The 25,557-nt window shown below is 41.0% G+C and overlaps 1 protein-coding gene across 2 annotated transcripts in view; it reads right to left on the minus strand.

Moving 5' to 3' along the window:
• Nucleotides 1-25,557, minus strand: part of PGF (placental growth factor) — a gene marked incomplete in the record, with an annotated part of 845,194 nt that overhangs the window by 98,850 nt on the left and 720,787 nt on the right.

The raw sequence follows: 25,557 nt of genomic DNA on the forward strand, positions 1-25,557 counted from the left end.
CTCGGGTATAACCCAGAGAAGTAAAATAGTACTTTCTGCCAAATGCCCCATGAACTTATTGGGAAGAGATCTTATGCAACTCTTTGGCATAGCAGTAGTCCCTACCATGAATGGTATGGAGGCACAGAGACAAACTGATGCTTTTGTAGTACGATCGGAGGGTGAGGCCTATTATTGGTACAGCCAGGATCTGGTTACAACCGTCCAGGGCAGTGACCAAGGAACTGATGAATGTAGCCACCAGCAACGTGCTTCCGCTCGATGTTCATCAGCAACATTTGTTACACTGTACCCTATATTATTGTAGCACATCAGGACCTGATAAAGAATATGAACAAAATTGTTCAGGAATCCCAAATAGACTAATACTACGGACTTTATACTGGGACACTGAGGGCAATAGTGTAGTGAGTTGTTCATTGCCTCAGGAGTTCTTGGAATTGTACAAATCCAATAAACTACCGCATGTTAGCCTAACCAAGAACAGGAATGTTAGGTGGGTAGACTTGGGTGACAAAGTGACAAAATGGGAGAAACTAACTGACTTAGAGTTATCGGACTTAGGAGTACAGAAACAAAAACTAAATTGGTTAACGCAAGCACGCCCAGCTGTGCACTTACAACAGAGTGAAGACAGCTGACTGGCGTTCTTGATAGAAGAAGAAGAAAAGCTTTGAATAAAATACCAAATGTTCTTTGGTCAACAGGGAAATCGGATGTAGGACTTATTCGAACAGCAGGGCCAGTAGTTATTACACCAAAATCGGCCTTTAGACCAAGGAAAAGACAATATCCTTTGAGCAAGGATGCAGAACAAGGAATCAAACCTATCATAATGGCATTACTTAAGAAAGGGATACTGGTAGAATCCTTGGATTCACCATGTAATACTCCTCTATTTCCTGTTAAAAAAGCAAACGGGGAATGGCGGATGGTACAAGATTTACAGGCTGTGAATGATGCGGTAATACCAAGGGCACCTACGGTGCCGGACCCGCATACCTTGTTAAATGATTTGAAGCCGCAACAAAATATTTCACCGTGGTAGATATTAGCAATGCGTTTTTCAATACCTATCCACCCTGACAGCCAGCATTGGTTTGCATTCACATTTCAGGGCAAAAGGTATCGTACACCGACTACCACAGGGATATAGTGAAAGTCCAACAATATTCGCACAAGAGATGGCTAGCAACCTGGCGGGGTTTTCTCCACCAGGGGGCAGCCAAGTACTACTTTATGTAGATGACATCTTGCTTGCAGCTCCTACCCAGCAGCAATGTAGGGAAGACACAGTAGCATTGTTGAAATTCTTAGCTGAGCAAGGGCATAAAGTGAATAAACATAAATTGCAACTTTGGAAAGAACAGGTTAAATACCTGGGATATGTGATATCCAAAGAAGGTAGAACATTAGATGAAGATAGGAAAACAGCAATCTTACAAGCACCTAGACCAACTACCAAAAAGGAAATGATGTCCTTCTTGGGAACGACTAATTTTTGTCGAAGTTGGATACCGAATTATGCTTTAGAAACGGCTCCATTGGCTGATTTAATATTCAAAACACCAATGGCAGCACAAGAAACACTACATTGGACACCGGAAGCAGAAGCAGCTTTTTGCAGACTAAAACAACTGATAGTCTCATCGTTAGTTTTAGGGCTTCCGAATTACCATAAGAGATTTTTCCAGACTGTAGATTGTAGGCGGGGATATATGACGTCAGTACTGACGCAACAACATGGCGGCAAGCAACGCCCCATAGCTTACTATTCATCACAGTTAGATCCAGTGGCACGATCATTACCACCCTGTGTACAAGCAGTTGTCGCAGCAGCTATGGCAGTGCAAGCTTCAGCCTCAGTGGTATTGTTTCATCCTCTCACGTTGAGAGTACCTCATGCAGTTGCGATAATTCTACTGCAAGAAAAAATAGCATTTTTATCCCCTGCCAGACATCTTTCTTGTATGACCATACTATTGAGTCAACCCCATATGACAATTGAACGATGCACGACATTAAATCCATCGACATTACTTCCGATTCCTGTAGATGGCACACCACACAGTTGCCTACAGGAAATGGAACAAATAACCACACCTAGACAAGATCTTACTGATGTGCCCTTAGCCAATGCAGAGGTGACATTTTATGTGGATGGGTCCTGTAGACGAGGTCCTACAGGAAAGAACCTAGTGGGTTATGCAGTAGTGACTGATAACGAAATCATAGAAGCACAACCCCTGCAACATAACCTGTCAGCTCAAGCAGCAGAATTGATAGCTTTGACACGTGCTTGCACTCTAGCGAAAGACAAATGTGTTAACATATATACTGATAGTCAGTATGCCTTCTCTACAGTGCATGTCTTTGCACAACAGTGGAAAAACAGGGGAATGATAACATCTACTGGCAAACCGATTAATCATGCACAATTGATTTTGAACCTGTTAGATTCTATTCAGTTACCCACTAGAATAGCTATCTGTAAATGTGCAGCCCATACCAAGCAACAAGATAGAATTTCAAAAGGGAATGCTCGGGCTGATGCAGCTGCAAAGCAAGCTGCCTCAGACCTAGAAACTGTGTTTTTAAATGAAGAACTACAACCTTCTGAGACTCTAGATTTAGAAATGTTAAAACAATGCAGACATTAGCTACAAAAGCAGAAAAGCAGAAGTGGATAAAACGAGGAGCAATCCTTGAAGAGGGACTGTACATCTCCAAAGAGAGAAAGCCAATATTGCCATCTAATTTATTTAGATATGCAGCTTTGTTGAGTCATGGGCAGAGCCATGTCTCAACAAGGGGGATGGTACAGTTAGTTAACAAAACATTCCAAACATACGGATTTACAAATTATACACAAAAATTTTGTGCAACATGTCATATTTGTAGCAAACATCATGCACAGGGAGCATTTAAACCGAAGCGAGGGAGCTTTCCAACACCACCCTATCCGTTCCATACTATTTGTATGGATTCCATAGAACTGAATAAATGTGAAGGGAAAAAATACTGTTTAGTGATCATAGATATGTTTTCAAAATGGGTAGAAGCTTTTCCAACCAGGAATCCGGATGCAGCAACAGTAGCAAAAGCCTTAGTGAAAGAAATCATTCCTAGATTTGGCATACCGGAAAGAATCTATAGTGACAATGGAACACATTTGTAAACCAGACAATACATCAGCTTGGGAGATTTTTTGGGATTTCTTTGAAAAACCATTGTGCTTATCACCCTCAGTCAGCAGGACTGGTGGAGAGGTACAATGGAATTTTGAAAACAAGTTGAGAAAATTGATGAGTGAGACTCAAAAGACTTGGATTTGCTGTCTGCCTTTAGCACTGCTGAGCATGAGAACTGTTCCAAATGTAAGGGCTTGACCCCTTTGAGGTAGTGTTTGGAAGAGCATATTGTGCCACAATGGAAGGCCCTCATGCCTGCAGAGCTGGAGGCCGATGGCTCATTAGCTAGTTATATGAAGAAATTGTTAACAAATAAGACTGTTTTGCAGTTGAACTCTTTTCAGATAAACGAGAAGCAAAACCGAGGCCGTGCTGACCCGGGTCCTGGATCTGGCTGAAAGTCATCAAAAGAAAGAACTGGGCGAGTCCAAAGTGGGAAGGTCCGTACCAGGTACTATTGGCAACACCTACTGCAGTAAAATTGCTGAGAGATCATCTTGGGTTCATTTGACGCACTGTAAACCACTCAAAGAATTTAAATTGGACAAACATTTTTTAACTGACATTCCACAGATACAGGATGGCCAGAGGCAGAGTGAATAAAAATGTGAAACAACCCCAAAGACATTGGTTCACTGGCCTGCTGATCATACATTTATTAACCATGTTTGTAGTGACCTTTTTGTTGTTATGGTTTTTCTTGCATATAACTACAGAAGTGAAATTGATAAAACGTGATGACGGACTGGCTATAGACTGGCACCCGAACTTCAACACATACCTGGCTATGAAACGAGTCTATGTAGAGACTATGAATGTTTCAAATTGCTGGGTTTGTACTGCAATACCCACAGCATATGGAGGACTTTTAATGTCTGCTGTCCCCTTGGGGATAAATGAAACTTGGGAAAACCTATTATTTGACACGGGTACTGTGAGATCACAAGACAAAGTGGCATTATATTTACCCGTTACTCAGAAAGGAATTGTTTGTTTCGTTAAAAATGACACACTCCAGGTTGGCTGGAGTAACTGTAACATAACTGTGTCTTACAAATGTTATATAAAACCTGTAGACCAAGGTACTAGTTGTAGCACGAACTATGGTTCGTATTTAAGTTTGATGAAAACAACATTGAGAGATGTGCAAAAAACTCCTGAAATATATAGACAATTATCTGTTATAGATAAAAAAATGTTTCATTCAGGGTTAACCCGCATCAGTACTAAAGTAGAAAACTGTTATTTTGTTTGTGGGAAAAAGGCCTATAAATGGTTACCTGAGAATTGGTCCGCAGTTGTTTTTGGGTTATCTGGTTCCAGCCATAAGACATACTGCAGAATTGCCCTGGGTAAAATACATAGCGTGAGAAATATAGCTCAGCAAGCCGAGAATACAGTCAGAAAAGCTGCTAATCCAGTGGGTAAGATTGAAGCAAGCTGGAAGGATCACTCGGCTGTGAAGGACAAAGAAAAATTGACTCATATGGACTTGAGTGACAGTGTTATATCCTGGGCTGGGATATTCCCAGCCTACGGAGCAGTCAAATCGATTTGGGAACTGAGGAAATTGTCAAAACTCCTCAAGTAATGAGCAATGCGACTTTTTCCGCTCTTGAACTTGTGACTGATGAAATGAATGCAATGAGAACAGTCGTATTACAGAACCGAATGGCTCGACTTCACCCTAGCGGCGAGAGGTGGTGCGGCGCTTATCAAAGAAGAATGCTGTGCGTACATTCCAGACAACCAACATGAAATCAATGATCACCTGGAGGTAATACAGCAGGTGTCAGCAATGGCAGAACCAGGCCCAAACCCACTGATGAACTTTTTCCAGAATCTATTTGGGGGGTGGGGGTCGGTCCTTATGAATATTCTGATAGCAATTTGTGTAGTACTGCTCATAATTGGAGCATGTGTCTGCTCGGCATACCCTGTGTGTGTGAAAAAATTAGTTAAAGACTTAGTTGACATATCAGTAACTGAAACTATGTACCAAGACATGGAATTGAATTTGTTGATACCAAGCGAAAGCCTATCTGAAATATAAAGCAAATGACTTACTTAGCTAAAAGTCCTTGAAAGGAAAAGGCTAAGAAATGAAATGATACTGTTTATGTTTCAAATAGAATGAAATGCATTAACAGGAGGGAGAATGTTAGAAAAATATATATATTCACATATGTGCTGCCTAGAAAATATATATTTACATACATGCTGCCTAGAAAAATATATTTACATATATGCTGCTTAGGAAAATGTGTATTCAAACATTCAAACATATATAAGTTGTGTGGTCAGATATATAGAGAAATGTGTGCTTTAGACAGGAATAAATGTGCTCAAATCTATATAGGGAACAAAGGTTGAAAAATAGTATGATATGTAATGCATTTAATTCTGTTTTACTAGAATAATAGTAGAAATAAACTCGCATATTATTGCTTGAAGCATAAGCTGCAGTGTAATTAGAAATTTGGCCTTGGCAGCGTTCAGCTGCCTGGCTCATGTCTGTCAGTGAAGATTATTTTGCAAAGTTAGAAAATAATAAATCTGTCTGCATGTGTATCTTTTCCTGCTTCCACCAGAAGAATAGCCTTGTGCGCACTATCAGAGATAGTGTCCAGCTGGTAAACAAGAGAGGAACAAAGAGAAGCATTAAAGAAGACATGCACCCATTGTATTCGAACTAATCTAAGAGCCTTGAATTGGCTACATCCTCGGAAGGACATTGTGACTGACCAGGTGCTTGCAAGGCTGTAATATTCTCATGGGAAAAAGATTTTTGAAAAACACCATCTCAGCACTTTTTCATAAGTTACTATGATGTAAAGACCCTGTCACTGACCACGTCAGTGAGGTGGGCAAAAGCTGATAGTGAAGTGTATAAAATACCATATGTCTCACCAATAAAATCAGACAAAATTCTGTACAAGTTTCTGTATGGTTTTTTGCCTCCTAATGTACATTAGAGTATTAGTAAATAAGATACTTGAGTTCTCCTGCATTACTGTTTGTTATTGACTGACATTGTTTTTGAATGCCAGATGATTTTTACAGTCTGACTTTAACAAATTTATTTAACACACACACACATAGACACACACACACACACACACATAGACACACACACACACACACACACACACACACATACACATAGACACACACACACACACACACACACACACACACACACACACACACACACACACACACACACACATATACATACACATAGACACACACACACACACACACACACACACACACACACACACACACACACACACACACACACACACACACACACACACACACACACACACACACACACACACACACACACACACACACACACACACACACACACACACACACACATACTGAAAGCAGCAGAAGCACCAGTCATACAAAAACAGTATACTTTACTGTACAAAAATATCAAGTTTTGGATTCTTCCCAAAAATAAGTCTGATGGATTAACAATATTTCACAGCAAGAACCTTAAGTGCAGTCCCTTACTACTGTCAAACAGTCTCATTCAATGGGTGCCTCCCTCTTTCTGCTCTCTGTGTCTGTCTTTGGAGTCTGTCATTGGCTCTCTGTTTGCTACATTTCTACAACAGGAACAACATGTAGCTTTCTACCTAGTGCATATCATTTAACTGCTCAGAAGTTTGTTGAATGTTCATATTTTTGCCTCATTTATATCCTTACATCATGACAGGGTCACTGTCCTAGAATGATTTTTCTGGAGATATCTAGCTTAATAAACACTTAATTCTATTAAATATAAATTTATTTCTGTCCTCATAAAGGTATGTAACAACAACTCTGTGGTTATCCAGTTTCGTAAGGACATGATCCAGGTATTTAACATAGAGTCTCTTATTCCTACAATAGTAACATTATGGATATAAGAAGAACCTGCTTTTTCATCAGATCCACAATATGTCGCTTTCCCAGGTGTAACAAGTACACTAGGCATAGTAGATTAGTGTGGTATTGAATTATGATGACAGGGTGTAAGAGTGGATTTTAAAGGTGGGTTAAAGTAATGTGACATAATGCTAACAATTAATGCACATCAGTTTCTACAGAAGTTGCAAAGCTGGGATATGTTCCTAAATGATTACAGTGTTATACTCACCAAGTAAAAGTTGTAAACAGCAGATAATAAAGTTAGTGTAAGCAGATGACTTATCCAGTGATACAGGAACAGCAGTCCCAGTCTAGACTCTAAGTCATATTGCCAAGAAGATCCTCTTGTCATTCAAATGGTGGTTATTGGAGAACATGGGGCAATTACTGTGTTGTCCTTTATTATCAACAAAGCTGTGAAATGTCTCAGTTACAGGAGAACATGGGGCAATTACTGTGTTGTCCTTTATTATCAACAAAACTGTGAAATGTCTCCATTACAGGAGAACATGGGGCAATTACTGTGTTGTCCTTTATTATCAACAAAGCTGTGAAATGTCTCCATTACAGGAGAACACAGGGGGCAATTACTGTGTTGTCCTTTATTATCAACAAAGCTGTGAAATGTCTCCATTACAGGAGAACACAGGGGGCAATTACTGTGTTGTCCTTTATTATCAACAAAGCTGTGAAATGTCTCCATTACAGGAGAACACTGGGGCAATTACTGTGTTGTCCTTTATTATCAACAAAGCTGTGAAATGTCTCCATTACAGGAGAACACAGGGGGCAATTACTGTGTTGTCCTTTATTATCAACAAAGCTGTGAAATGTCTTCATTACAGGAGAATACAGGGGGCAATTACTGTGTTGTCCTTTATTATCAACAAAGCTGTGAAATGTCTCCATTACAGGAGAACACAGGGGGCAATTACTGTGTTGTCCTTTATTATCAACAAAGCTGTGAAATGTCTCCATTACAGGAGAACACAGGGGGCAATTACTGTGTTGTCCTTTATTATCAACAAAGCTGTGAAATGTCTCCATTACAGGAGAACACAGGGGGCAATTACTGCATTGTCCTTTATTATCAACAAAGCTGTGAAATGTCTCCATTACAGGAGAACACAGGGGGCAATTACTGTGTTGTCCTTTATTATCAACAAAGCTGTGAAATGTCTCCATTACAGGAGAACACAGGGGGCAATTACTGCATTGTCCTTTATTATCAACAAAGCTGTGAAATGTCTCTATTACAGGAGAACATGGGGGCAATTACTGTGTTGTCCTTTATTATCAACAAAGCTGTGAAACCTCTCCATTACAGGAGAAGGTCAAAAGTGATGCATCAGTGGTAACAGAATTTCTGGGCAAGTGACAGTGGTTATACACTAGACAATCAAGATGAAAGGGCTTGGTGGAAGTTGTGCTACAAAGCAGTGATGGGATTAATGATTGTGCTACAAAGCAGTGATGGGATTAGTGATTAGGATAATGTAAAGTCACTGCTGTTTATTGTGGGGCAGCATTTACACTGCAGAAATTGAAATGGCAACCTTATGCTAACCAAGACTGTCAGACAAGATGGTTGTGTGAATAAAATGCAGTCAACATATGGGCTATAAATGATTATACACAGCAAATATATATATTTTACTTTAAAAAGCATGTATATTACAGAACAGATTGTGTGAAGTAATGTGGGGACACAACCAACTACTTGTAAAGTTTAAACAGCAAGCCTTTTTACAAATCAGTGTTTATGCACTTTAAAAAAAATTACTATGAAATCCACTTAATGGACTTGGTTAGAAGGACACAACCATCCCTTTCACTTGTCATGACTGGATCCATATACACTAAGGAAGGACATCTAGAGTACAAGGAAACAAGAGTAAAGCACTGTGTGTACTTTTCTGGCTTACCAGTACATGCATCTGTTAGGGTAAATGAGGAACATGCAGCACAAATTAGGATGGCAGGAAGGTATAACTTGTCTTCTGTATAGCCCACCAACAAATAATTTGATACACTCAACCAGTATCTGATACTGGGATCCTCTAAAGTCACTCTCTGCTGAGAAGAATCCCAAGCATTAAAAAAAAACTCAGATGGCTAAGTCCACAAGCACCACAGTTCCAAAAGAAGTCCAGTCTTGAAATTATGATGTTACCCATAGTACTAGGAGAAACGATGCATAGGTTATTAAGTAGACACGACACAAATGTCTACAGTGGAGATATTTTTGAGAATGGCGTTGGGATGGCCACATTTATGGAGCAGCAATTTCATACTAACATTAACCAAAGGGTGATTAGTCACTTGATGGCAAAGGCTAATACAGTTAGCAATCCACTTGGAAAGGATGTGGTTAGCCACAGCTAGCCCTTTAACCAGGGCAAAAGAGATGAACATCTGGTCAGTCTTCCTGAACTCTTGCATTCCTTTCAGGTAGAGCCTGAGCTACTGGTGCATGCCAGGTTAGTAGAGAGCTCTGTCTGCTCATTTAGCGTCTGTCCCTACAAAACAAAAAAAAACACCACGGAGAAATAAACAAGTTAGTGGACAGCTGGGGGACATACAATCATTGTGAAAGGCCACATATGGTTATTTACAAATAAGGGGCATGCAACTTCAAAGTCCTTTAGGTAGAGGCTGTCACGGAATGGGCTTTAAATCACACACTGCTGGCACCAGTTTGTATGTGATGGAGTGACTGGCCTTAACATATGACAAATAAGCAGTGATGGCTCAAGTTATAAAGTACAGTTTTGTACCTACCATAAATGTAGATGTTCGAGTGTGCATACAGCTGCAGTCATCACACTTGGGTTATCTGCTGTCAGGCGGGTCCTCGGTCGGCCGAATTCCAAAGTCTAGGTCCGGCGTCGGTTGTCGTCGCTTCTTCCCTGACGTCAGTGCGGCAGGGGTATAAAAGAGGCAGCCAACGCCATTTTCTTCAGTTTTTCTTGCCCCAGATGTCAGGTGCCCCCAGAAAGGAAGGCAATACATGATGTTATGCAAAAATACATAAGTAGATAAATCAAAACAGTAGTTGCAAGCAAATACACCATATAGGAATACCCCAAATAGGTTGTATGTTAAAGGTGTTTGTCATAAGCTCTGTCCTAAGAGGGGATGGAGGGAGGGTAACCTGGACTGCAGCTGTATGCGCGCTTGAACATCTACATTTATGGTAGGTACAAAACTGTACTATGTTCTTCGTGCATATAGCTGCAGTCATCACACTTGGGTAGAATCCCAAAGCTAAGTAAGGGTGGCTGGTACTAAGCGGAGTTAGGAGGGGCTAGAATGCCCTGCAGGACTGCTGTGACAAAGCCCGCTCTAGATTTTGAGTATAGTGGAAGGTGGTAGTGTTTGGTGAAAGTGTGCACTGAACTCCAAGTAGCTGCTTCCAGAATGTCCTTGGTAGGGACCCCCCTGAGGAAAGCTGCTGAGGTAGCTGTAGCCCTGGTGGAGTGGGATCTGATGTATACAGGCACTGATTTTCCATGAAATGAATAACAAAAGCGTATGCAGTGGGCTATCCATTTTGAAATAGTCTGTTTGGAAATAGCCTTTCCTTGAGCACCTGTAGCATAGGACACAAAGAGCTGCTCAGATTTCCTGAATGACTTTGTTCTGTCCAAGTAATAACAAAGTTGCCTGTAAATGTCCAAGGAGTGGAGTAGCCTCTCCCCTTTGTTCTGGGGATTTGGATAAAAGGTAGGTAAATGAATAGTCTGATTCAAAGCCACACTGGATACTACCTTTGGCATGAAGGTAGGGTTGGTTCGTAAGGAAACTCTGTCCTGATGGAAAATGATGAGTGGTTGCACAGCCATGAGGGCCTGTAGTTCCGAAACCCTGCGTGCTGAGGTAATAGCCAGAAGAAAAGCTGTTTTCCACGACAAGTATTGTAACTCTGCTGAAGAGGCTGGCTCAAAAGGAGGCAGTATCAGCTTCTCCAATACGAAGTTGAGGTCCCAAGCTGGAGCTGGTGGTTTCCGTGGGGGGTTTATATTTTTTGCCCCTCTGAGGAACTGCCTTAATAGAGGATGTGAGAATAAAGGAGGATCCGTATTGTATTGTGCTGAAATTGCTGAAGCGTAGATCTTGATGGAAGAGAAGGAAAGGCCACTGTTTAATATCTCAGCTAGGTACTGTAAAATCTGTGGTATATTTATTACCCAAGGATTCTGGCCCTTTGCTTGATTCCAGGAGCAAAATCGTTTCCATTTGGCGGAGTAGGTTTTTCTAGTAGAGGGTCTCCTGGCCTCCAAGATGACATCCTGTACCTCCTTGGAGAGGAGAGCCTGCTGGCAAATTAAGGTATTTTCCATGCAGCTAAATTTAGAGTTCTGAGCTGGCTATGAAGGATCTTGTAGTTGTGCTGTGACAACAGAAGAGGGACTTGAGGCAGGATCCATGGTGGTGAGTGTGACAGGTTCTTTAGGAGAGGATACCAGTGCTGTCGTGGCCAGTCTGGAGCAATGAGAATCATTTTTGGCCTCTCTGCTCTGGTTTTTAATAGGACTTTGGTCAGTAGCGGTAGAGGCGGGAAGGTGTAGACTGTCAATGCTGTCCAACTGAAAGATAGTGCGTCCACTTTCCAGGCCTGTGGATGATAGGTCCTTGAGCAGAATTTTTTCAACTGGTAATTGCTGTGGGAGGCAAACAGATCTATGTCTGGCTGTCCCCATGCTTGAGTTATCTTTGAGAAGACTTGAGGATGCAACTTCCATTCGTGAGGGTCTGTCATATTTCTGCTTAAGTTGTCTGCCAGAGTGTTTTCCTTCCCTGGCAGGAATTGTGCCTGTAGTTGAACTTGCCATTCCAATGCTGTGTTCCACAGGGTCATAGCTTGCCTGCATAGGGGGTATGAATGCGTCCCTCCCTGTTTGTTTATGTACCACATGACTGTGGTGTTGTCTGTCCTTATCAATAGCTGGCCTGGTTGCAGTAGGTCCTTGAAATTCATAAGAGCATTTTGCACAGCTAGCATCTCCTTTTGGTTGATGTGTAGGTGCATCTGTTTTTGGGACCATTTTCCCTGGATGCACTGGTCTGCCATGTGTGCTCCCCATGTGTAGTCTGAGGCGTCTGTTGTAATGACTTGCCTTGCTTGTGTTATACAGAAAGGGAGACCCGTGTTTCTTTGGCATGCTTGAGCCCACCACACAAATTCCTTTTGAAGGCATGGAATGAGTGGTAAAATTGTTTCCAAGCTGTGTTTGTGTTGAGACCATAAGTTTTTTAGGTACCATTGTAGTTTCCTCATATGCAGCTTTGCAAATAGTATTAGTAGAATGCAAGATGCCATGAACCCCAGAGCCTGCAGGATTTTCCTTGCAGTTAGCCTGGTTAAAGTTGCCATTTTGTTGAAGTATTGAGGCAGTTGCCCTTGTTTGTCTGGCATGAGGTAAGCCATCTGGGCCATTGTATTTAAGCTGGCACCCAGGAAAATTATCTGTTGAGAGGGTATTAGCTTTGATTTCTTTTTGTTTACTGTGTACCCCAGGCAATTTAACAGTTTTATTACAAACGCCAGATGTTGCAATAGAATGTCCTTGCTGTCCGCTTGGATCAGGCAGTCGTCCAGATATGGGTAGATTTGTATTCCTCGTTGTCTGCAAAAAGCAATTACTGATGCCAGGCATTTTGTAAACACTCTGGGTGCAGTAGATAAGCCAAAGAGCAATGCACAGAATTGATAATGGGTTGAACCTGCAAGAAATCTGAGGTATCTTCTGCAATCTTGTCTGATAGGGACATGCAGGTATGCCTCCTTGAGGTCCAACGTTACCAGCCAAGACTCCTTGCCCAGCATGGGAAGAAGCTGCTGTAATGTGAGCATCTTGAATTTTGGTACCTCTAGATATGTGTTTAGAATAGATAGGTCTAAGATGGGTCTCCAGTCTTTGTCCTTTCTTGGTACCAGGAATAGTCTTGAATAAAATCCTTGACCTTGTTTTTTTGCAGGTACCTCTTGAATTGCTTTCATATCCATGAGAGCAGAAATTTGTTTTTGTGCCTCTGCCCATTGATTTTGTGGCAGGTTTGGCATGCCCCTCATCTTTTGAAGGGTGAGAAAGTGGAATCTGTAGCCTCTGTCTATAATATCCAGAATCCATTTGTCCTTTGTAACAATGTGCCAGTTTTTTGAAAATAAGGCCAGTTTTCCGCCCAAAGTTGCTGCCATTATAGCTTTGTTTGGCAGGCAAAGGGGAAAGTCATTGTGTCTGCTTTCTAAATGACTGTGTTCTGTCTTCTCCACCTCTTGGGGCTGGTGATTGCCATTGCCTGGCTCTGTAAGATCCTTGAGGTTGTCCTCTACCCCTTGGGCATCTGTATCTACCCCTTTGGGGTCTGTCCGTGGGTGGAAAGGACCAGTTTTTTGAAGGCCAGTTTCTGCTGAAGCGTGGAGGCTGCACCTGCAAGAAATCTTTAACTGTTTGCATAGATTTAGCTTTTTCCTCCATTTTCTTTAGTACCTCCTCAGCTTTAACACCGAACAGTACATCTTTTTGTAGAGGTGCATCTAATAATTTTGCTTTGACATGATCTGGTAAGGTTTGTTCTTTGAACCAAGCGTGTCTACGTATGACAGACCCTGTGACAGCAGCTCTGCATGAGGCCTCTAAAGCATCAAAACCACACTGTAAGGTATGCTTCCCCACTTGTTCTGCTCCATAGAACAAATCCTGCAACTCTTTCAAATCAGGTTGTTCTGCTTGTGTCATTTTGCTTTTCAGCTGAGATAGCAAGAACTGCTGGTACTTTAACATATGAAATTGACAGTTTAATGCCCTCATGGTTAAAGTGGCTGATGTATACACCTTTTCCCCCCACCTTTCCAGTGCTCTGGAATCTCTCTCTGAAGGTAAAGGGATTTTAGCAGTAGAGGCCTTAATCCCCTTGGGACCCTGAGAAATAGTTTCTGGGTCAGCAGAAGGGCTTTTATAAAGGAACTGGTGAGAATCAGGAACCCAGTAATATCTGTCTGGTTTAACAGGGGCAGGAGGTAAAGAGTCTGGATTAAGACTGGCTTCTGCGTACACATCATCCAAAATATCTAAGACAGGAGGAATAGCCAGGGGCCTATGCTGGGGAAGCAGCAGAAATTCCCTGAGCCTTTTCTTGGAATCTGAGTAATCTTGGCCTTCCCAGTGGAAGTGTTCTCTCAATGTATGTAGGGTTTCCCCAAAAGACTAGTCCTCAGGGGGGGAGACCGTGGGAATAGACTCCTCAGCATCAGAGTCTTCAAAAGGGGAATAGGCATAATCCAGGTCCTCAGAAAGGCCTGAAGTAATAGATGCCTGATCTGAGGAAGGGTAGTCTTCCTCCATCCTGAGTGTACAATTTGATAGATAAAGTGGTAGGCCTGAAAACGCCTTCAGAAATGGCAGGCCTTGCTAAACTATCCGTTTCTCCGCCAAGAGTGGCATCGGTATCTACAGTGGGAATGGGGACTGAGGAACCTGCGACCTTGGGTACTGAAGTCACCGGTAATAAAGTTTCATCGGTAGTCAGGGGCTGTGTAGGCGCCTCGCTGAGAACCGGAGAACCGGTAGTAGGCCTTAGCGTGGTCTCAGTACTCAGTGCAGGCCTCAGGTGTCTGTCCTTATCCTTGCGTTTTTTGCCTAAAACTGGCGTCGGCATATCCGACGACATAATATAATTAAATGTTTTGCCAAAATAATGAAGGGAGAACTCCGCCCAGCGCTTAATAGTGTGCTTGTTAAATCTAGTACAAAAATGGCAGACCGAGACGTTGTGTTCTGGCCCTAAACAAGGTGTACAATAAGAGTGAAAATCCTTATGCGGTATTTGCTTCCCACAAGAAATGCAATTATTAACTTTGTATGACATCGGTCTGAGGCAAGAAAAGTTTCCCCAACGGGGTACTTAGCTTTAAAGAAGACTTCGGCTGAAATACTTTCGTAAATCTCAGGAGCTGGCCGACCGGCACTTGCGAACTGCTTCTGCTTCGGGCACCGTGCAGCAAGAAAGACTGAAGAAAATGGCGTCGGCTGCCTCTTTTATACCCCTGCCGCACTGACATCAGGGAAGAAGCGACAACAACCGACGCCGGGCCTAGACTTTGGAATTCGGCCGACCGAGGACCCGCCTGACGGCAGATAACCCAAGTGTGATGACTGCAGCTGTATGCACGAAGAACATCCATTGTTTACCACAATGAAGTAAGCTTTATATTGAATAGCTGCAGGGCAGAGTAAAATGCTGGCTTCCCAAGATTTTACCCAATACTTGTCTCAAACTATTTTACGCACACTCATGCACACACACACACACACACACACACACACACACACACACACACACACACACACACACACACACACACACACACACACACGCACACACAGGTAACATTATGCAGAAAGGGTTACTGATACCTTTTGAGTTCCAGTAGCCATTCCTGTTTTTTTTTTGGTAACACTGCCACCAACTAGACCAATCCAGCACACTAAGTACACAGTTACTATCCAATTTTAAAATAAGCCAAACACAATGTAGCCTTTTAGTAACTAGGACTAAAACTATTACCTTCAAAATGTAGATGCCAAAAGTTAATGATACACCAGTAGTGTGACTGTATAAACTAATAAATAAACCACTAGCCACATGCTTTTATGACTAAAAATACATAATAGAAATCAAGCAACAGTGTAAAAATGCCAACACATATATATTTGTACTTTGGATAATACAAACATATAAAACATATTAAACAAACAAATGGCAAAAAAATTTCTAGCATATAGCTAAATGATCATATTCCTACCACTAACTGCAGATTTCAGAAGTCTAAATACCACAAGTTTTCTATAATTATTCAACAGTTACAGGTGGAAAGCAAGCAAATACAAATGTTTGAGATCTCTGAATCTGGAAAAGCAGCCTGTATTTTCTACCCCTGCTGTCCATGCAGTGATTGTTTACTGCTTCCAAGCTTGTTTAAAGTCCATCAAGTTTGTAGTCTTAATAAAGAGAAAAGTACAGTAGTCCTGGCTCAACATTTCCTAATGTTAAAAAAATTGCAAATCTGAACTATTTTTTTTCTTTTTAATACAATGTTGTTTAAATAATACAAAGTTCAATTTCAAATAAAGTAATGCAGCATTTGCCAGGAAGTATATAGTTATAGATTAAAACAATGAAACAAATTTCCATTGAAAACACTAACATCAATAGAAATATCAAACACACTGCTACTAAAAACCTAACCCTAAAAGCTCAAACACCATAAAAATAAATTGTAAGTGTATTATGCAGGGGCAAGGCCATGCATCCTCCATATGGGGGACCATATCCCCTATCCTCCTGCTCCTCAAATATACCAGCTTTGAGACTGCACGACAGTGGTGAAAGTGGGTATACAAAGTACCCACTAATATATATTCTCACTGTGGCTGTTTCGTCATCCTGATATTCGACTGAAAAAAGAAAACTGAAACTCCAACTAAATTCCTAATCAATGAAATGAATGTCAATCCTAAACAGCTCCATTCTAGTATACACAACTGCAGCTTTACTGAAAGTACAATTATACATTTCACACATCGTTTCCATATTTTCAGCTTTGCTGCCTCTTTACTGAAAAGAACAGTTGCAAGCTTTATACAACTTTTACCAGAGACAATGGTTACAGAAAAAGTGTCTTTTATCTGATGAACTTCAGAACTGCTGAACCATTTGATAAAAACAGAGGAAGTTCAAAGCCTTTCAGTTATAAAGTGAAATCTCACAGATGTAAAAGGTGCTTTAAAAGAGGGCAAACAGGAAGACTCCCTTAAGGAGCTGCCTGACAATTATGGCTAGGCCACAGTTGTACTCTTCACAAGATGAAAGTGCACTGAAATAGTGGCTGCATGCATCACACACACAAAACTCAGATCAGAAAGAAGTTTGAGGCATGAGACAGACGTGTAAACTCACAGAGAGCAATGCATGGAATAATTGTCAAATGGAGATCCTCTTCCACTTAAAACATATTTGGCAAGTAGAAAGCAGTTTGGTGTTGGCTTCAGTTACCTCCAAAATATCTATCAAAATGTCTGTTGAGATCTAACAGTCCAGTAAAGAAGCCATGACAGGAGGTAGAACCAGGGATTGCAGCAAATGAGTGACATTCCTCCTCCTGCTCCTGATAGTTTTGGGGTAGATTCTTGAAATGCAATGGGCCTGACTATCTGAATCTATCACATTCCATACTACCATGAAGTAAGAAGGATTTACTTTCATTTTTTTCTGCTCTGAGATTTGCTAAGAGGTTAAGAATAGGTTCATAGGTTGGTACTAGGCTATCAGCCCTAGGGCCTATACAAGCCTAGTCATCACAATTCCCTGGCTATTTCTTACCAGAATATTTACTTCCCTGGTCCCATCTAGCAGGGCGACTGACGTGATCCCTGGGGTGAATTTCCTATCTCCCATCCAATCGTCAAGGTTCCTTTTGAAGAAGGCCAAAGAGGTGCTCAGTTTGACGTGTATGGACAATCTACTCCAGAGTATGGGGAGTCTCTGGGTCAGGAACTTATCCCTCCAACATATTTTGTTCATTGTGATGACCAAGTTTAGATCCCTGGAGCATGTGGCTCTGAAGGATTGGGATTTCTTTAAGTGTCTCACAAGAAATCAGCTGGACTGCCAAGTTTCTTTACATGAAAAGATTTTATTCAAATGAAGCCAATTTATTAAAATGAAACGCTTTTCGTCCAACAGTATCATTGGACTTCTTCAGACAAACAAAAAATGTTTAAAACCATTCAAATCACATTTAAATAACCTTCCTCATGTCACATGGTTAACCAATAAAACATTTTAAAGTCATAAATACTTAAAAATATTTGAACTATTGAAACAGAATTTTTCATTTTACAACCGATCATATCATACTAGCAGCAACCAGTTGTATCCATAGCTTGCAAGCATATTAGTTACGCAAAGTGGATAAACATAAAAAATAAAGAACAAAAAATGAAAAATAAAAAGTGAAAAATGAGAAACAATGAGAAATAATCACCCATTTACCCATCTCTAAAACTACAAGTTAACCAAATTTTACTCATATTTACATACTAATTTTAAATATTGTTAATCGATACACTTCATCTTTCCAAACTGTTCAGTTTCAATAAACACATTATTGAACATTTTTCATTTAAGCCTGAATCCATATAGGCATTCAACCTAATTTGCCACATTAGTTCAATTTTTTCCAATATTAAGTTCGATGGACCACTCCTCATATCTTGATAAACCTGATCTATCACTTTGAATTTAAACCTATGATCGGGGTATGTTAATACATGCCTTGCTAAAGCATTTTCTTCCTTATGTTGAGTTATGCTTCTAAGATGTTCGTAAACCCTGTCCCTCAGTCTCCGGTCTGTCTTACCTATATAAAAAGAGGGACAGGCTTGGCATTTAGCCACATACACCACTCCTTTAGAGTTACAATTGAATCTATTTTTACAATTTAGTCCGAAACCATTAAAATCGGTCGTGATAGGTACTGATGTGTAAGTGGTGGCTAGACACTGGATTTCAGGTCATCAGACAAGGGGGTGCAAACCAGAGGTGATGCTGGAGATTGCAAAGCCTGTGCAGAGTCCTTTACCAGATTAAACAATGTGTCCCTGAGTGTTCTGCACCTGTAATTTAAATGCTGAGATTGTTTTAGTTATTTGTTAGGTAATCTTACTAATTACAAGTGCCTTGTTTTAGGGGTGATGTAAAGGGGTGACCTGGAAACACTGTCGGGTTAAATGACTTGCTCATTGTTACACAGTAGACAAATGAACACTGGGCCAATCAAACCCAGAGGCACAGCTGTTTCAAGCAGCTCCCTGAGCAGGTCCCATGAAGTAGTACCCGATCCCCTTATCTCTTCAAGTAAAGAGTGAAAAAAGGTCTGTGATCAGGTACCTGGTGCTCCTGAAATGCAGAAAGCAATCAGGTCCTGTCTCTGCACCCTTCGCCCGATCCTCCTTAATCACATTTTAGTCAAAAAAATAAAAAAACTAAAGACATTTTATTTTTTTTTTTAAACTGCAGCAAACTGTTTGCTACAAATCTAGCAAACAGGTTGCTACAGTTTACACCCTACACAGAGTGATACAATTCTCAGTTTTTTTTACTTTTAAACTGTAGCAAACTGCTTGTTGCAGTTTAGATCACACACAGACCAGGAATGTAACACTGGCTTTTAAGTGGTTTTATCATTTACACTGACCTGCCACACTTGCATAATGTTCAGCTAGACATGGACATCTAGAATACTGACAAGGACCAGGACACAATGACATTCTTCTCAATTCTGGCAGATAAACCCAACTGGATGTAGTGTCAGAGGCTTTCCTTAGACAGACAGGAATTATATGGAGGAAAAGCTGCTACTTATGGCCAATTCAGAAATGGGGTGGCTCTTGGACTTCACCTGTCATAGAGTTGGGGGAATCAAGAGGTCAGATGTGCACCCCTCTACCAAGGACTGATAAACTGGGACACAAATGAGGAGCACTAACAAAGCAGATCTTCTGCAATCTGAAAATGTTTTTGGAGCAAATCAGGTAATAAGACAAGTGCAGAGACCTTTAATGTAGTGACCCTCACTGGGGAATTAACTCTGTTAGTGACTCTGGCCTAGAGGCTGACTCTCCTTAAGAAGTCCTACGGAAATACAGAAGTGCTTTATGAACTTGTACAGGAATACCACTTGCCAACAGGTGTAGCTAGAAAGGTTGTGCTTAGCTAAAAGAAATGCTGAAAATTATACTTAGAGTGTGCAAAAGGAGGCTGCAATGTAAATTAAGTATGAGTACATACTTTCCTGAAACAGTTTCACTTCAGAGTCTTACAAACTGTAAGGTGTAAACTTTGTGTTTGAGATTAAAATGCAGACAAAAGGGCTTTAAGTTGAGCCAAATTATCCAAACAATCATAAACAGGAAGTTACGCAGAGGTGGGGGAACCAAAGGGATTTATATATTTAACTTCAGAAATATCCTGAACTGATACGACAGTTGCAGAGGTGTTGAACCATCTAAAAAGAAACTATCTTCTGTGTTTGGGACTGTAGGGCAGTAAGAGAGAAGCAAGAAGCTATGCTCATAGCCGAGAAGAAAAATAGTTTGATAATCTACCCACCTACGGAGTGTGTCAAAGGAAGCCAAGAAGTAAAATAGGACTGCAGACTGTCTTGAAATGGGTTCAGTTCAGGGTCTTCCAAAGTAGTGGAGTACAAACTTTGTCTCTGTGATTAAAATACAAATAAATAAAAAGTCTTGCTAAATTACCCAAAATAATCATTAAAAAGAAGTTATGCCGAGGTTGTGGAACAAAAGGGTCAAGCCTGAATATTCTAGCATGTGTAAGAAGTGACCCAAATGAACCTCTGTTTATCAGATCCAAGCTTTTCATGTCCTGGAAAAGAGTATATCCATTTTTCTTTCTCGCTCTCTCTCTCTCGCTATATATATATATATATATATATATATATATATATATATATATATATATATATATATATATATATATATATATATATATATACGACAAAACCGACTAGTAGAAACTCGAAGAAGCACTATTAAAATGCAGAAAAAACTTCAAAAACAAAATCATCCCCAAGGGGGGTACTTCAAGAAACAAACACTGGAGACAGGAGTAGATTGCTGAGCGCTTTCGTTTGGTTTTATTACTACGAACTTCTTCAGAGTGATACATTAAATTAAAATACTTTACTTGTTTAAATAGTATTGAGAATGCACACAATTCAAATGAGGTGTAGAATACAGCATTTTGATAGGGTAACAGTGTAACCGAGACTGTCTAAATGGACCAATGCAAGAAGAGGACAATATAACACAATTCAAACGAGGTGTAGAATACAGTGTTTTGATAGGGTAACAGTGTAAAGAGACTGTCTAAGTGGACAATGCAAAAAGAGGACAATATAACCAATGGGGATGTGCAGAGTGTATGCGTGGGCGTGTTTAGGAAAACTATCAGCCTAACCATTTATTTATTTATTTATTTATTTATTTATTTATTTGCATTTGTTTAACCAGGATAGTCCATTGGGCTAAAGAACCCGTTTTCAATGGAGTCCTGGGGAGAAAAGCTCCACATACATAATTAACAGAGAATGAGGATAAACATAGACATTACATGGGGTTCAACATGAGAAAAGTAACAAGTACAGGGGAAATATATATACATTTGATGGGGTAAAACATAATACAATGTACATAATAAATCGTGCAGAAAACAGCTGAAACAAGGCAATAAGAGATACACCAAATTAAAAATAAAAATATGCTGCCTGGTGTTCTTATAGTCTGAGTAGTCAGAGCTGAAAGAGTTACAAGATGAAAATAGTATGTTATGAAGGATGAGAGCAGGAGCATTGCCATGAGGAAGATAGATAGGAGTTTTTGAAGGATGGGAGACGAGGAAGGGAGTTCCATGAGCGCATAGAGAGAAGGACAGGAGGTTTTGTCCAGGAGGGTGGTGGGGTCTGTGTATTTCTATGAGGTTTTGATTGTTTGATCTTAGTTGTCTTTGTGTGTGGTGGATTTTAAAGGTAGAAGAGAGTGAGGGGCAGAGGGTTGGCTGGAAAATCAGTTTGTGAGCATATGTGAGTTGGGTATATGAGAGGTAGTTGGGTAGTTCTAACCATTTTAGTTGGTGGAGTGGTTCACAGTGGTGTATAGATGATTTGTTAGAAGTTGCAAATTTGGCAATTTTATTGTAACAAGAGGATAGTTTGGTTTTGAGGGAAGATTGGAGGTTGGTCAGAAGGGGTGCTCCATAGAGGAGGGAGGGTAAGAGAAATGTATTCCAAGTTTTTGGTGAGTTTTTTTTATGTTTTTCAGCAGATGGGAGTGGAATTTAAACTGGTCATCGATTTGGACTCCTAATAGTTTGGTTTCTGATACAAGTTCAAGGGGAATGTTATTATGGCTATAGATGGAGAATGATTTAAGATCAATGTTAGTATTTTTTGAAGGGGTAAATATCATGAGTTTGGTTTTAGTAGCGTTAAGGGCTAGATGGTTGTCTTTCATCCAATTTGGTATGGATGAGGCAGTGCAGATGATTGTGGAATCATCTGCATATTGAATAATATTAGCTTGAAAAGTCATTAATGAAAATATTGATAGAAAGGAAGAAGTGGCTTTTTTCCATTTGACTGCTTGTTGTCTGCTGGAGAGATAGCTGTTAAACCAGTGGAGTGAAGTGAGAGAAAGGTTTAGATTAGATAGTTTAGTAAGAAGTAGGTTGTGAAGATCATTTTAGTGCACATTTCACATTGATATTTTCATTAAGTCCCGGTGCTGTTTCGGCATTGAGGAGGAGATGCCATTTTAATTCTTTTACTTTGAGTAAGGTTTCACAATCACCGTAGAATTCTTGTACTTGCTCGAATACAAAAAACTTAAATTTGCTGAAGTTGGGGCAGAGGGAGCTGTGTCTGCCTAGTGCATTGCAATAGTCTTTCTTGCGGACTGCCCCGAGGTACTCTTTTACTCTAGCTGAGAGCTTGCGAGTGGTCTTTCCTATGTAGAAGGAGCCACATGTCTTGCAGATGGCAGCATAAACTACAAAAGCAGAGTAGCAGTTGCAGGTGCCATCGAGGTTAAAAACTCAGTTGATGTGTTGGAAAGTGAAGCTGGAGCCTGTGTAGATGAAGGGGCATACTACACATCTGTTGCATGCCTGCATGCCTGTTTGGCTGCAGGTGGGTGTCTGTGTGTCAGCATTGGGGGGATTCCTAAGGATGGGTGCTTCTGTTTTATCAACAAATTGCCTTAGAGTCCTGGTCCTCTTGTGGGCAAAGGTCGGGGTGCTGCCAAGGGCTCGAAAAGTAACTTTATCGGCCCTAATTATATTCCAGTTCTTGATAATGATGTTTTTTATAGGGAGCAAATCCCTACTAATGGGGGCTGGAAAACTGCAGCTTCTGTCCGTGCCCATCACCATGTGGCTCGGTTGCTTGGGGGTAAAACCGTGAGTGAGGATGGGTCTGTATCTCTCCTCGCGGTACTGGACGACTTCCATGGATACTTGTGAGATCAGGGCAGGTGGGTAGTTTCTGTTCAGAAACAGATTGTAAAGGAACTGGCTTTCTGTACGGAAAGTGTTGTCATCTGAGATTAATCTGGACAAACGGATAAACTGTCCCTTAAGCACGTTCTTCTTCATAAAGAAGGGGTGCTGGCTCCTGTAGTCCAGGAAGTTGTTGCGGTATGTGTTTTATGGAACAGATTAGAGCTGATTGATCCTGAGTGTGGGTCAATTGAAATTTTGTTGTCAAGAAAGGAGACATGGTTGCCGTAGCCTGAGACTGTAAAGTCTAGGTATGGGATACTGTTTTGAAGTGTGTGAAGGAAGGAATCGAGTTCCATTTTGGTACCTTCCCACACAAAAAAAATGTCATCAATATAACGGCGGTAGAGGTGAACCTTGTTAAAGCCTCCTATGTGTATCAGGGACTCTAGTTCCCATGTGCTAAGCACCAGGTTGGCGAAAGCTGGGGCCATTTTGGACCCCATGGCAACTCCCTTAAGCTGTAAGTAAATTTCTCCATCAAAGTAAAAGAAATTATTTTTCAGTACTGCAGTGGTCAAGGCAATTAAAGTTTCAGGTTTTTTTGGGTTTACATTTTCCATATTTGTTCAAAAAAAGTTCAACTGCTTTAAGCCCTTCCCTGTGCGGGATGTTTGAGTAGAGTGCTACTATATCCAATGTAACAAGCATACATTTAGAAAAATCAAGATTGCAATTGTACAGTACATTTAGAAAGTCCCATGAGTCCTTGATATAGAAGGCTGTGGCTTGCACGAGCAGATTATATGTTTGGTCCAGGTATTCCGCTATGGGTTCAGTTTTGGTCTTCTTGTTGGACACGATCAGTCGGAAAGGGGGTCTGCTTGATTTTTGTGCACTTTGGGGATGCCAAAAGCTCTCCCTAGGCTAGGGTTGTGCACAGATAGGAAGACAAATTCTTCCAGTGTGAGTTGTTGTTCCCTTTCCAGTCTTTTAAGCAGCCTGTCTATTCCAGTGAAGTGTTTGTTCACTTCCTTGCGAGTTACTGGTAAGTAGGTGTCCTGGTTCTGCAGCAGGTTTTTGATTTTGCTGATGTAGGTATCCTGCTCCATCAGCACTAGACCTGTACCCTTATCTGTTTTCATGATGTGCAGATTTTTTATCTAGGCTAAGCTCCTGAAGGGCTTTCCGTTCAGGCATAGTGAGATTATGCCATTTGTGATTGTTCGGGTTGTTAAGTAATTGCCTAAGCTCATGCTTGCAGACTTTTTGGAAAGTTGTGAGTGTATTGTTGAGAGCTGGTGTGTACAGACTTCTTTTTCTGGGAACCGGTGGAGGGTCATAAACCGACTCATTTGTGTTTCTTCCTCATCCCAGTAAAGCACTTTTAGGTTCATTTTACGAAGGTACAGTCTAAGTTCTAGCAGGACATTGGTTATGCTGTCCCTCTGTGAGGGTAAAAAAGTGAATCCTTTGTTGAGCAGATTGTTGTGGTTTTCTGTTAGTACTCTTATCAGTTAAATTGAAAACCTTACTTGACAAAAGCTGGTCCGGTCTGTTTATGGTCTCCAGGCAGCACTCCTCATTGTCATTGGTCTGCCCAATTGTGCAAATCTCTTCTGTCCTCGGCCCCTGCCACATGTTCTCCCTCTCTCTGTCCCCCTCTGGTAGCCTCTGGTCGGGTGTCCTGTCATCGGGAACATCTGCTGAGTCTGAGGTTGCCCTAAAAAAGGCTGCTGACACAGAAATGTGTTTGGCTCTGCAGCCGAAGTATGACCAGGATGGGGCAGCTGGGGTTAGAGGCTGTGGAGGGTGGGTACTGGTCGTGGCCATTGGTACTGCTGGAATAGCAGCTGTGGGGGCTGTTGTAATGGTTGCTGGGTCACCGGTAGCCGTATGAGGTTGCCACATGGGCCTGTTGGCTGCCCTAACTCTCCTGTCGTGGTTGAGCTTATACGTGTCACTGTCCCTATATTGTTTGAGATCCCGATTAAGTTTCCTTTGTTTCTTGGCCATAAGAGTGGCCTCATGTCTGGTGATTCTCAGGGAGACACCGTCGTGTAGGTGTTTCCAAAGACCAAAGTCTTGCTGTTGGAGGATGAGATTTTGTAAGTCAAGGATCTCATTCTTGATGATGTTTAGCCTTTCAAGGTTGAATTCTATAAGCAGGTTGAGCGATGCTAATCCTGCTTCATTGTAGAGTTTCACCAGGTCATTACAGATTTTGGAGTCACTGGTTATTCTGTTGGGAAACTTGTAGAACCTGAGGCCTTGTGGCACAATCTTGTGGTGTACACAGGAGCGCAGATAGTAAATGTCATATTCGATGTTTTTGTACAATACCATTTTCCTTTCTAGG

The sequence above is a fragment of the Protopterus annectens genome, chromosome 2.part2 (genome assembly GCF_019279795.1).
Source record: "Protopterus annectens isolate FY-2018-M chromosome 2.part2, PAN1.0, whole genome shotgun sequence".
Lineage (NCBI taxonomy): Eukaryota > Metazoa > Chordata > Ceratodontiformes > Protopteridae > Protopterus > Protopterus annectens.